The sequence below is a fragment of the Camellia sinensis genome, chromosome 1 (genome assembly GCF_055761805.1).
Source record: "Camellia sinensis isolate YWXY chromosome 1, ASM5576180v1, whole genome shotgun sequence".
Lineage (NCBI taxonomy): Eukaryota > Viridiplantae > Streptophyta > Magnoliopsida > Ericales > Theaceae > Camellia > Camellia sinensis.
In genome coordinates, this window is record NC_138961.1 from 54,832,393 (window position 1) to 54,839,324 (window position 6,932).

The window sequence follows — 6,932 nt, forward strand, 5'->3', positions numbered from 1 at the left end:
TGTTGTCAACTGAAAAAAGTCTTTTTTTGAGGTCCTTTTGATGTTTGTTTAAGGTCATTTTGTTGTTGGGGGTCATTTACCCCCTTGCATGCTTCATTTTGCCTTGTTTTGAGCCATGCCCTAAGGCTTTTGTATTGAGCTTTTCTTGGCCCTTTAGCCACTGAAATCCAACAGATTTTTAGTGGTTGGGATGTAGTTTTGAGAGCCAAAATCAGAGAGGGGTGACCCTCTCTCTTGTTGTCTTGTTTACTAGCATTTTTGGCCTTACAAAGGATCCTATATTTGCACACCTCCAAGCCTTGTTTCAGGCCATTTTCTGTGACTTTTAGGGCCTGCCTAGGCTCTATCCAGAGTTGGTTTTGTCACCTTGGGTGTATCCCTTGCATGTGTAGAATAACCCCTCTTATAGCATATCAAAGGAGCATCTCATTCTTGCATGCATTAACCATGTTTCAGTGGATTTTTGGGCTTTATTTGGCATTTCATACCTCTAAATTTTGCTAGTTTAGTGGCCTCTTGATTGCCTCACATGCTTGTAGTGCAAAACCTCTTTACTAGCTTACATTGCATGCTATTTTGGCCTTTGATTCTAGCACTTTTTGGCCATGCCTTAAACTGATTTTGTGCATATTTTGGACTACTTTAGCTCTGTTTTTGGGCCTCATGGTCGAATGATGTTTGCTATGCATGGTTGTAGTTCAATACCCTTGCCTAGCTTTGGGTTTTGAAGCCTATTGCATGCGTATTTTGAGGTGTTTCCATGTTTTGACATCATTGTGAATCATATTTCAAAGCTTATATGTATGCCATATTCCTATGTTTTCTCGTCTTTAAATGTGTTTGAGAGTTATGCATGAATACCTCATTTTTGGACCATTGCATGAGCTTCATTTCCATACTTTGCGAGCCATCATTTTAGTCCATATTTGCTACTGTTTTGGCTTGCATAGGGACTGTTTGGGGCTGGTTTGGCCATTTGAGTATTGCTTTTCATGCCTATAGTGTAATCCACTTCACTAGTTTCGATATTTGGGCCATCTAGCATGCATTGTGTGAGGTGTTTGCATGATTCGGGACCACCTTGCATGTCATTTCAGAGCTGAAAAATATGTGATAGTATGCCATATTTCATGCTTACCATGCTTTGGTGGAGTTGCACTTTGTGCCTTAGGTTTGGTCCCTTGCATTTGTGCATGTTTGCATGAGTGTTGTTACTTTGTTTTCATCATGTATGGCCACTGATTTGAGTGTGGCTGAGGCCTATTCATTTTAGTTTAAGTCTATCTTGCATTATATATGCCATATCCATGTTGTCGCATGCCTGATTGTCGTATTGTGTATGCCTTGTTCATGTCTTCGTGCATGTCCATCTTCGTATGTGCATTGCGTATGCCATATAGTTCATGTGCATTGAGTATGCCATTCTTAGTTCATAGCATTGTGTATGCTAGTTGCATGTTTGCATATCATCCCTCGCATGCTAGCATGATTAGGTTGCATTGCGTTTAGGGTTGAATGCTAGTCGTATTGTGTATGCCATGTATATTGCATTGTGTTTGGAATAAGGTTTAGTCCAAACACGGGAAACGAGGGACGCTTCATGCTCCAAGTGATGAAACGTGCCTCGATTCTCGGTCGCCGACACTCTGGATTACCCATGATGGAGTTTAGGCCTTGTTGTGTTTATATGTGCATTCATTTTACATCGAGTCGTGCAATCTGACTCCTCGGCCATCATGCATCGAGATGCGTGATTGGTGGCACGAGGATCGAGGACTACACTCCCTGGAGCTTGTGCAATGATGGGGAGAGTGGTCATGCACACATATGTTGAAAATACTTTGCCATGCCCCTTTCTCGCTCTCTGTTGCAGCAAACCGAAAACCAGCAGCAAAAACTGGTCAGCAGCCTTCTGGAGCTTTATACAGTGTTCTGGGACCTGTTGCAAACAGAGGCAAATCGGGGCATCGCGATGGATTTCCCGACAAGGTGACTTGAGCATGCATGCATCCCTATCATTCGTAACAAAGCTGAGGCTGTCCATTTTGTTTAATTTGCATACTAGTTTCCTTACTTACTTAGTTAATTCGTTAATTAATTAATGTTGTGTAATAATTAATTTAATTAGCTTAGATTAGCTAGTTTATTCTGTACTATTCATTCGGACCCTCCGAGAGAGGGCAATGTTGTAATAAGTGTGTGTGTGTGTGATGTATGTCTTTCAACCCCACGTCTTTCTCCCTTTTATTTACCAGCTTATGATGGTTAGTTTAGGGCACGTTTCAATTAGCATACTTATGCTCGCATGTTTGCATCCATTTATCTGTCTTGCATGCACCGGGCTCAGCGCATCATACTAACTGCATTGTATTTCAATTCCGAGTTGAATACGTGTATCAGTTGTTGCAGTTCATATGCCATTTTAGAATAGCCGAACCTATCTTAGTTGCATTTTTGCATGTATTGCATTAGGCATTTCAGCATAGTTAGGATTCATGCATGATTTCTAATTAGCTTATTTCTTTGGTTTAGAGTACTCCGTAAGTATTTATGCTTTAGCATTCTTGCATGCGTGTGAGTGACTGCCATGATAGCATGCTTACCATGAGGCTATTTGCTTATGTGATATAACTGCCTGAATGTCTGTGGGTGAAGGTTGGGTTATTTGAATTGAAACAATTCACCAATTGAGAGTTTTAAGCCCACTTGAGAGTGGCAAAATCATGTTTTCTTAAGCCCACTTGAGGGTGGCAAATCCACGTCTTAGCCTACTTACGAGTAACACCATCAAACCATCTTTCAAATAAACAAACATGAAATATTTTGTTCCAACTTAAACGATCCAGTCTATACTTGTATGTTGTGTGCATCACATAGTAATTCTAGGCTAATAACCAGAATAAGAGCACATAATGTTTTCAAAACTCGATATCATGGTTAGTAGAGGCCGATCTTTGATCGGGCAAGCGGTGGTGCTCACGAAGTGACCTTCTCCAATTGTACCCAAGGTCCCGAGCTGAGGCAACTTTGGTGGTGATGGACACGTGGCCTTAGGCACGAGTCAGGGTTTCCTAAATTCTCCCAAAATAAAATATTTAGGTGGCGACTCCGTATCTGGCAAAGCAGTCCATGTTTGGCACTTCTTTCTAAAAATCAGTTTTTCAAAACGATTTGCCGGATTTGGACTCTTTGATGATTCATCGGTCTTGCATTGCACTCCGCGAGATTAGATACAGGACCGTGACATTGAGTCCAAACTGTAGTAAGCCATAATGAACAAAATAGGATTTCTCTCGGGACGTTCGGGGACGTCTACAGTTCTGACGACTCTGCTGGGGAGTTAGAGAACTTGACTCGAACTCATGATATCTTGTTTTGTTTACACTTATGTGTTTCTTTGCATTGCATGTGCATTGGTGTGCCTAGGACACTGTGTTTGCCATCTGCTATTCCTGAACGGTTTGTCGGAGGCTCGCTTTGAGAAGCGTGCCATAAGGCTGACTGGTTACGGGCTCTGCCACGATGGGAGCACAAACCCCGGTTTTTACTGGGGCACTCTTTTTGACCATTCGACCTAGTGCATATTCGGAATCCATAGTGACCATTCCAAGCTAGGACAAGTTGCTTACCTGATTGTAGGTTGTGTGAAATTGCTGTGTGCGTAGTGAAACCCTAGCTTCTGACAAAATAGGATAGGGAAACCCTATCTCTCCATAGGGGTGTTTTCGCTCTCACTTGCTTGCTATATGCTTTTAGAGTGTGTCTCTACAGGAATGCATATATCAGTTTGCAAGTCTAGGTATCAGGCCTGCGGTCATTGGTATCAGTGTTTTGAGAATCAGTTATATCTGCGGGTATCAGATTCAGTTTTGGGGCAGTAATTTGGGGAATAGTGATCAATGGTCAAATATAGCTATTCAGCTATGCTCATATCTGTTTTGGTGAACTCAGGCTGAGATGCTGTCTGTTTTCTTCTTTTACAAGGTAGTCTGGGAACCATAGCTTCAGAAGGCTTCGATATCCCCCAGGTACCTTGGACTTGTGCTGATAGACTTTGTCAGGTTAGAGATTCAGTTCAAGGGCGAATCAGTGTTCCTTTGCCAGAGGCAGGGTAAAAAGGCCAGTCAGACACAGATCATCAGTTCAACAGTCTTCGGATCAGTGATCATTATCCACCTCACCTGTATGCAGTTGGGCTGACATATCTGTTTCCACCTCAGAAAGGGGATACACACTTATTCAGTTAGATTAGCAGTTTTCAGTTAGCATGGAAGAGGTGATGCGTCAGCTCTAGGAAAGTATGAAAACCATGCAGCAGGATGCTGTTCATCAAGCAGAATTTGCCAAACAACAGGCCGAGGTCATGGCTCAACAGGCAGAGTTAATTACCAGGCTACAACAGCAAACCGGAGCATCCGCTGCATACCAAGCTTCTCCCCTACCAAGAGTGCCAATACTCGGGGAGACAGTTAATGTCCAGGAAGATACGTACATTCCAACAGGGCAGGCTCCATCTCCAATCCTACCCTAGCTATCCAAAGCACAGACCAACCTGTCGGATTCTCCCTCTGAGTTCGAGGTGGACCCCACGGCACTAAAAGTAAGCAAGCTTGAAAAGTTATTCAAGAAATCTCAAGGTGTGAGTCCATTCCGGACATAGAGGATAGGTATACCGATTCGGCGGTGGCATTACCGGACCGGTTCAAGATGCCACATATCGATCGTTTCGATGGTTCCGGAGACCCAATGGTGCACCTCCACCTATTTTCTGATATCCTGAGGCCAATGGGTTTGACCACAGCCCAAAAGCTGTCACTATTCAGTCGAACCATGTCTGGGATAGTTGCAATCTAGTATGCGAAATTGGAGGACTCTGTGAAACAAAACTGGGAAGAGCTGGCTGAGGCCTTTAGTGCTCAATACTCCTACAATACACAAATCGAGATCACAACTCGTGATCTCAAAGTTACCCGCCAAGAGCCAAAGGAGAGTTTCTCAGAGTTCGTGGCGAGATGGAGAGCAAAGGCCTCAATGATGACTACAAGGCCTTCCAACAAAGATCAGATCAGGATGATTGTTCGGAATCTACATGGCAAGTTGTTGCAAAAGATGGTCGTCCTACCTCTGTTTACCTTTCCAGTCTTTCATGAAATGGGGGTTCAAATCGAGGATGCCATCAGACAAGGAATCTTTGTGGAAGATGATGAGCCTTTGCGGAAGAATGTTGTTCGCAGTTCCAATGCTACTACTGATGGTAGCATAGCTGCAAAATGCTCAGAAGTAGACTCTATCACCACTTTCCTCAATGACCAAAAACCCGCCACTTCAAATCGGCCCCAAGCCCGAAAGTTTAATCCTCTTTACATGAGTCTTTCTCAAGCTTTGAAACAACTGCGAGAAGAAGGGCACCTAGAACTCCTAGAACCCCAACCCCTTCCAAATCCTCTTCCACCAAGATATGACCCAGCTAAATACTGTGCCTATCATCAACAACACGGTCATGATACGAACCGTTGCATCCGCCTCCGTCATAAGATTCAGGATCTTATTGACAAAGAGACCCTAGCTCTACCCAAAGGACTTCAGGTAAGTACTGACTCGTCACCTCCCCGCCTCAACCTCATCCATATACTACCATCCACCTTCGACCCTAGCATATACATCACCCCAGCCCATCTACCCAAGCCTGAGGTGTTTATTCCGGAAAGCATGGACTTATGCATGATGGGTGCACTTGAACTCCAATCATCTCAAACCCGTGAACCCACTACTTCTGAGTTGATGAGAATAATTGAAGATCTTCAAAGAACTGTGACAGATTTGGCCTCTGGGACATTGGCTCCATCATCGGCCACATTACATGCTAGGAGTTTCACGACAAAAGGCTCCCCAATCTTAGGACAGGTTGTATTGGAAGAAGGCCAATCCCTTGGCAAAGTGGAGGCCAGTGGTAAGAACAAGGTAGGGGCAGGCATTGATCCCCATGAACACCTTCTGTGGGCTGTGGAGGTTTTGAAAGCGGAAGGGCTAAACAAACAGCAAGTGCTCGCAGTTGTTGCAAAGATTGTGGAGGATACTTTCGTCACTCAGAATGAGAGCAGTTCGAAGTAAGGGGAAAACCGGGAGAAGGGTCATCGTACCAGAAACGATCTTTTGAGCTATAATCCTGCACTCGGAAGAGATCGGCAAACCAGGCCAGCACCTGCCAATCCCTTTGCTGGTGCGTCCAGCAAAAATCCAGAAACTTTAAAGTACCAACCCCGAGGTCAGAGGCTCTTCCATGTCCTTTATATGGCTTTGTCCAAAGCTCTTCAAATCCTTGTTGGACAAGGCCATCTCAAATCCCTTGAGCCTCGGCCTCTCCCGAATCCTCTTCCGGCTACGCATGATGCTGCCCAGTACTGTGCCTTTCAACAACAAGCCGGTCATGTCACCGACAATTGTTTTCGTCTTCGCCACGAAGTACAAGATTTGATTGACAACGGGGTCATTGCTGCGCCAAGCTCGACAAAGTCTATCGGCACTAGATCGGTGAACTTGGGGGATAATGTGACCATGTGATCGGGGGATGAACCAGCAGCGGGTGGCGCTCGATTTACTCCAGACGTGGGAATGGCACGCACTGTTTTGAGTAATACGCAAATACTAGTTTTTGTACTTTCTGACTTGGGTATTAGATCAATTTTGTTGTTTTGTATATAGTCAGTCTTTTTGTACTGAGTCAGTCGGGTCTGTCTTGTTGTATCGAGTCAGTCCTGTTGCGTTGGAGTCGGGTGATTCCGGGGGTGTTACCTCGGACATCACTATCTTGTTTTGTGTTTGTCTTTTTGCTTTCTTTTGAGTCTGTTTCTGCCTTGGAGCCAGTTATGCCAACAGATCTGAATGAAATAGCAGTGATTTTCACACTCTTGTGTTTGCTTCTGCCTTGCGCC